The following is a 7,545-nucleotide window of genomic DNA, read 5'->3' on the forward strand; positions in this document are numbered from 1 at the left end:
AACTTCACGTAATGATTTATCTTCCTATTTTATGGTAAAATACAGGTACCCCTCTTTTCAGTGTAAAGTTACACGGGCGTACTAGATTTGTGCCGGTTTGAAAAAAATTGATCTTTCTTTCGGCGCCCGATTTGATTCCTTCAATGGCGCTTATAATATATTTTTATCACTAGCCTTCATCAAAAAGAACCTTGACCAAAAACTTTAACCTGAAGTGGGACAGGCGGACGAACGGACGGACTGACGAACGGACGGCCGAACGGACGCACAGACCAGAAAATATAATGCCCATAGTAAATCATGGGGCATGATAAAGGGGCATAAAAATAACTTTCACCTATAATTTTAGATCAGAAACTAATATACGGAGGGTTAAAACTAGCTCCAAGAATAAAAATGTTTATTCGACCGAAATACTAGAATTCACATAGATATAGCCCAGATATAACTTATAATAACACAGATGCATTTCTTTTTTGCACATCACATAAAAAATTATTTATAACAAGTTTAAGCTTTCTAAAAAGCTATGGATTGCCCTATCATAATTAAATTTTCTTAACTATTGTGATGATTTGGTATCTGGGCCTTTTTCAAAAAATGTGGATTTTCTTGTACAATCAATATTTCTAAAAAAGTGTAAATATTTTTATCCAATTTTTAGATACACAATTTAGTTTTTGGTGTGTGTAACAAGTTCCAGCAAATTCAATATGAAGTTTAGCTACAGAAATTGCTTCCAGTGGGTTTCAAAGGGTCCAAAAACCCCAAAATTGCTTGTACGGAATTGAAAAACTAGTCTTTTTTAAATGCTGGTTTTAATACCCAGCTGAAATTAATATTTTTCTTTTGTTATTATAAATAAATGTCAACTATATAACACAAATGAAATAATGTTGCCAATAAACAACTGATTATATCCCTTGTAACTAAGGAAGTGCTCTCTACTTACTCTTCATCCTCTGATGACGTGCTTAAAGTTACAGGATGACATCATTGATTCATTTCATTATAGATTAGTTTTGGTGAGTACAAATTACTCCGTAATTTTATTCTATGTCAACTTTGTAACGGCAAAAACATTGATAAATTTAGGCATAAATATTTTTTTTTACATAAATTATTCAAAGTCTGTAATACTGACTCTAATTCAATAAAACCCATTTATCTGGTAGTATTAGGGTCAAGAAAAACATCCAAAAATCACAAATAGGTCAACTACATAACGGTCAACTACATAACGCAGTGAATCGTTATGTAGTTGACAATAAGCGTTATGTAGTTGACAATGCTGAATTAAATTCACTTTGAAATATGTTTCTAAAAAGTGTTATTTTAACCATGTTAACTGTTTTGAAAAAAGTGTGATAATTTTTATGGAAATATATATCAAGCAAAATGTAAATATTATTAAAAAAAAAATTACGGACCGAAACTAAATCTGTTATGTAGTTGACATATGTCCCATACTTGTTTCTATGTTATTTTTTAAAATATTTTTGTACTAGCATTTAAGATTGCATATTTTTATTTCAGGTTGTATTGTTGTTAAACTATTCAATTTCATATATTAAAGTTGAAAATTGAATATTTTCTTGTATTGTTATTTCACAACTGAAATATCCACATTTTTTGAAAATGACCCATCTAAGGCTAGATTGTTTATATTAGTTACAGTTCGGTAGAAGCCTTATTTTATGCATTGTATATATACTTTAATAAAACATAGTAAAGAATTGGAAGTTTCGCGGGTAAACTTTGGGTCAGGTCAAATGTGAAGGGGTTTTCCAAAGGAAACTCATATACGAGTAACGAGACACTTTAGTAGAACACCCCTCCTTCAAGAATGGTACAGCTCCCATCGGGGTATATAAGCAGGAGAGAATCCTAGCTCAGGGTCGATTGTCATAAGTCTTCGTAGACATAAGACCAAGGTACGGTACGGTACGGTACGTTGGTATTCGAGATCGTAGTCTCGTTTATATTAGATTAATTAGATAATATTACTAAGTGTAATAAAGAACAGGTTGGTTCCTGTTAGAAATACGGACTTGTACGTTTACAAGCTGAACCGTATTGTACCGTATAGGACAAGTGTGAGTCTGTGTGACCACCTTGTAAAGTACATAATTGTACCAACGGAACAAAGACAAGTGTGTAAACTTGTAGGGTCCATTATTGTACCAGGAGGACAAGTTTGTTCCTGACCTAGGACAAATTTGTACCAGTTGTATATTTATATTAAAGTAGAATTGTTTATAGCTAGTTTATTAAAGATTGCAAAGAGCAGTTGTACATATTTTGGTTCATTGACGTTAATATTTGAATAAAGATTATGTGTTATATGTTTTGTAAATAGAACAATTTTGGATCCAGTATCAAACTGGTAACGAACACATTCTAAATAGAAATAGACACGCTTACCCTGTGTACACGTTACACTATGTTGGTTTAGTATTGGTAATGTGGTATTTTTAGATATTGATTGATATATAAATAACGAATGTACTTTAAGAGTGTACGTTATACATCCATGCTTTAAACAAAAATTAAATTACTCATTGAAAATTAATACAATTTTAAATAGACACGACTTTTGAGGTGTGCCTCTCTGGGGTGTGCCTAGATTGTCAGAAGTTATAAAATACAGATAATACATTTTTGTAAACATTATATTGGAACATTGTTAGGCAAAGCAAATTGTGCATATTACATATTATTATAATTTGCTGTTACAAAATATTAGAAATTATTACAAATTAAGGAATGTATCTCCCTCATGCAAAGCTCTGATTCCTTTCACGGATTTGGCTATACTTTTTGGACCTTTTGGATTATAGCTCTTCATCTTTTATATAAGCTTTGGATTGCAAATATTTTGGCCACGAGCACCACTGAAGAGACATGTATTGTCGAAATGCGCATCTGGTGCAAGAAAATTGGTACCGTTAATTTTATTACAGAGTAACAAAGCAAATAAAAACGTTTTAATAATTGGTATTTTGATATTGAATTTATCTGTGAAATACTAGTATATGCAAATAAAACGAACATGAATTAATGACAGTTCAACGGCGTTGATCGGAACTGAAATACACATAGTTAATTTTCTGACATTTGATTCTTAACATGCATCCTGGACGAGAAAAGTCTGTGACTTTTTATCTTATTTAAGCCAATAGCTGTTGTTGTATCTCAGCCGCATCATAATGCAACCAATCAGAATCTATATGACGTCGCGTACGGTGTTGGTGTTAGTTTTGGTAACGTTATTTTGACGTTATTTTTCATGCATTGTATAAATAACGTCGTACTTTTTTTTATTTCGTGCAGCTCAATCATACAGCATAATTTATATGAGCGGTTTGCTTGACTTGCTACGTATAGAACCGAAATGCAAAAGCGGCACACATTTTTTTTAAGTACAGTTAAAGTAAACGGGAAAATAATATTCATTTACATTCATTTACATTAGTATCCCCTTGGAAGATATTTTCTCTTTCTTTTGATTGAAACAGGATATTTAAAAAAAAAGTTTAAACCACTGTCTTTTCTGCTGTTTTTTCTTTTAGTTTAAACATATTTATTTATAGCGGATTGGGAAACAAGTTATTACAACTTATATTAATCCGTTTCAACTTTGAAGGTGCGAGTGCTTCCTTGTGAGCCTTAGCCTGCTCTTTTCGAAATCTAAAAGGGTGACTTTTATGTGCAAGTTGAAGAGATATTGCTATCTCTTAATAAAACACGGGTCAGTCATTTATCGCCCCCTTCCGACGGACTATCATTGTTTCACAAGACAATCGTACTCGCAAATGGTGTCAAGGGCTTATTCTTTTATCCGCTTTTGATAATTTCCGAATAAAAATGTTATTAGTTGAATCAATTTTTTTATCGCCTGTATTAAATGTTAAAAGAATCAACAGTTGAAAGCAAATTCAAAATTAACCACAATAAAATTAATTTAATCAAATTTGCCAATTTCATAAACAAAAAGAAATTTAATTTCAACTATGAACAAAAAAACAGATGGGCGCAGATAATTTTAACGCGAAACTACTAGGGGACATTTTAGCGCAGACATTAGAGCCCATTTTAGCGCAGGATTAATCCGTTCAGCATTATTTTCGATAGCCAATTTTAGCGAAAACTTTTCTAGTTGATTTATACTAAAACCACGAGCATTAATTTATGCTGGTTTAATATTAAAGTTGTATGTATATATATGTTCACTTTGGTTCATCATGGAAATAAAAGTAATTCTATAGTTGTCACTCAGCTATTTACGTTTTTCTTGATACTATCATTAAACAAACAACAACATATATAACAATACAATGTATAGGCGAATGTGCACCACAACCTAGACAAGATAAAGAGAAAAATCAGTTCCTACTGCAACTTTATCAACAGTATTGTACTGATTGTGTATGGGTTTTCTCTTCCAGATCTCGCGCATGGGTCTTTGTTTTTTTTATAATAAAAAGTGTGCTAACAAAATAAATATTAAAACAAATATATAAAGAAAAATGCAAGGAAAACTTAAGGATGTTTCATTTATCCTTGTATGTGCCCATCGAAGTTAATAAAGAAGCATGCCAGCATTTTTTATCCTTGCATGTTCATATGTCCCTAGAAACACACTATCCATTCTTTCTGATTTGAAAATGTGCAATATAAATTAAACCTTTTTCTATTATAATCGTTCGTTCTAAGACACCAGGTCCCATGTACTGAATAAAGAACATTCAAACTAGTCCCCCAAACTGCCTCAAATAATAGATAAAAGGGGAGGGCGCCAATTTGGGTTACGCAATGTTTCAAACAATCTCATTATTTAAATGATTCTATTGGGTAGAGAAATTCACAATCTGTTAAATCAAATTGACAATTTGTTAATTCTAATTGATAATTTGTTATATCAAATTCATAATTTGTTATAATTTGTTATATCAAATTCATAATTTGTTATATCAAATTCATAATCTGTTATATTAAATTCATAATTCGTTATATCAAATTGGAAAAAATTAATTAGCATGGCACGTAAAGGCTTCCGCAATTTTCGACGTTAGGCACTACATGTCAAGTTTTATAGAACGTAACGTCAAAACAAGTAAAAAAAAATGGTGTGACATTATGACTAGACAAAAGTAGTCGCTGACTGTGTCGTTAATACTTCCGACATGTGATCGAAAATGGGTGCAAAAAAATCCCTGAACAGTAGATTTTAATGTTATATAGTATTTTTGTGCTATTATAATTTCAAATTTTCCCCCCTCCAAAACTGTATAATATGACTTATCATACTTGTAATAAAAATGTAAAAAACGGCGTTTTGTGACATTTTGACTAGACAAAAACAAAAAGATCGCGTTTATTTTTTTTTCAATATTTTCTCTTAAAACTTCGACACAATTTTTTCTCATACACTTAAAAAAAAGTTTTCACGTTTGAATAAAATTTCATATCGTAGAAAAGACTGCAACTGCCTATTACTTTTCATAAGACACTTAACAAATACGCCAAAACGTCAGAAAACGGCGAGTGTGACATTTCAACGGATTTAATAAAATGAACAATTAAGGACATAATTTAAACAATACTTACTAATTGAAGACATTGAAATGTGTATATTTATTGTATAATTTTGACACAGGAAGGGTGGATATGTAAATTGTGGTTTGGATCTGCAGCATTCGTTCGAATTTTGAAGAGCTCCAAAAAATATGCGAGATTTGGGTTTTGTGACAGAAATACAAATTTCAAAAAATCATTAATTCTGCCACGATCTTTTGAAATGTTGTAACACAACTTTTTATTTTTTATTCCTTATTATATACGGAATAAAAAGATATATCATTTTTGGAATAATCTATTTGAATTACCTTTAAAAATCACTCTTAACTTCACCCCTATCCATATTTTTTTTCAATTTTCGGCTTACCACAAAACAAAGTGAACTTTTCGTCCTGGTCAGACGCGTCCAGTTAACGATGACGTCATAAATAAAACATACACCATTAACACCAAAGCTTACTCTTGCTAGGAGTACAACTTTTTTTTAGTAAGTTTAAAAAATGACAAGAATAACTTCAAAGCAACGCTGATCATATGTCGCGGTGTTACTTGTCTACACGCTCAAAATCAGTGCTATTAGGGATCATTCGAGTAACAAAATGAATAATAGTATTGATTTTAAGGCATATTCCATTTCTACTTTTAATTACGCACATTTTGATATATACATTTATATAGTTATCAATTCCGAAACTTCTAACAAATGCAATAAAGGCGAACTGGAAAGCAAAACCCGTATTATCACCAACACCGTACGCGACGTCATATGTGATAAGTAGTTAATTCAAGATGTCATGTATGTCGACTAAAACTAATAGCTCCGCATCGTGATGCGAAGCAAATAGCTCCTCTTCAAGTATATATGCAGTTCTAGTCAAGTTTTTAATAATTCTGGACATTTTTAACGTTATTTGTTTTGCCATCCCTGAACAAGATTTTATTTAGAGCTCGAGATTCAATATCATCATAAGCATGCAACTTTGGCAACCGAACATTGTGGATCCTAGGTTGAAAGGTTTCCTCAACTTTGTTAGGATGAAAAATACACAAAAATCCTCGCTGTTTGACAATGTGTCATAAATGCCATAGAATTAAACCTATAATGTACTTTAATGAAGATATATCTTAAATTAGAAGTAAAACTTTTGAAATATATCATATATGTCCATTTTGATATTTTATGATGTATCATGCATGATAACGTTGAGTTTAAGGTCATATTTGGTATAAAGATGACATTGTCCAAACCAAAACTTGGCCACAATTATCATTGGGTTTTTTTCATTTTTTTTTTTTTAAATGTGTCCTTACCTGCCAACCAATATGGCCAACATGACTAAAAGACATAGGGATAACATGCAAGTTTTGTATCTTGAAAACAACTCTCTATAGGGATATCAGACAACGGTAAACATGTCCCAAATGATGAGAAATACCTTCGGTATATTAACCTTGAAACACTCAGACGTTTTTTTCTCTGTAGGATATTACCCTTACATGGCGAATTTCCCTTTTGTATTGTTTGCCAATTATCTTGAAAGCTATACTAGATACTTTAAGGTAGAATCTTGAAAAAATGGGTCAGCTAACAAACATAAGTCTTGGTAGATGAAATTGTCAGTTGTCTTCGTGTATATAGCAGCTAATGCACTTAAATAACGATCTTAACACTTTTGTGTTTGGGCAAAAAATATATACAGATAATAGAGGGAAACTGTTCAAAAGGAAAAAAAGAGTAGCTATACCGTTTCAACAAAAACATATTTTAGTCGTGACTATATTCTAGGAAAAATGATGGAGAGCTTCAATTGCTGATAATGCACAAAGACCTAGCTAGGTGATCGACACATCTTCTTTAGGGCCTCTATTTTATCATAAATCAGTACATGCAGTATCACAAATAATACTGCATCACAACAAGATGTAAGTTTAATGAACCGACCGTGCAAGGGTTGTAATAGCCAG

The sequence above is a fragment of the Mytilus edulis genome, chromosome 14 (genome assembly GCF_963676685.1).
Source record: "Mytilus edulis chromosome 14, xbMytEdul2.2, whole genome shotgun sequence".
Lineage (NCBI taxonomy): Eukaryota > Metazoa > Mollusca > Bivalvia > Mytilida > Mytilidae > Mytilus > Mytilus edulis.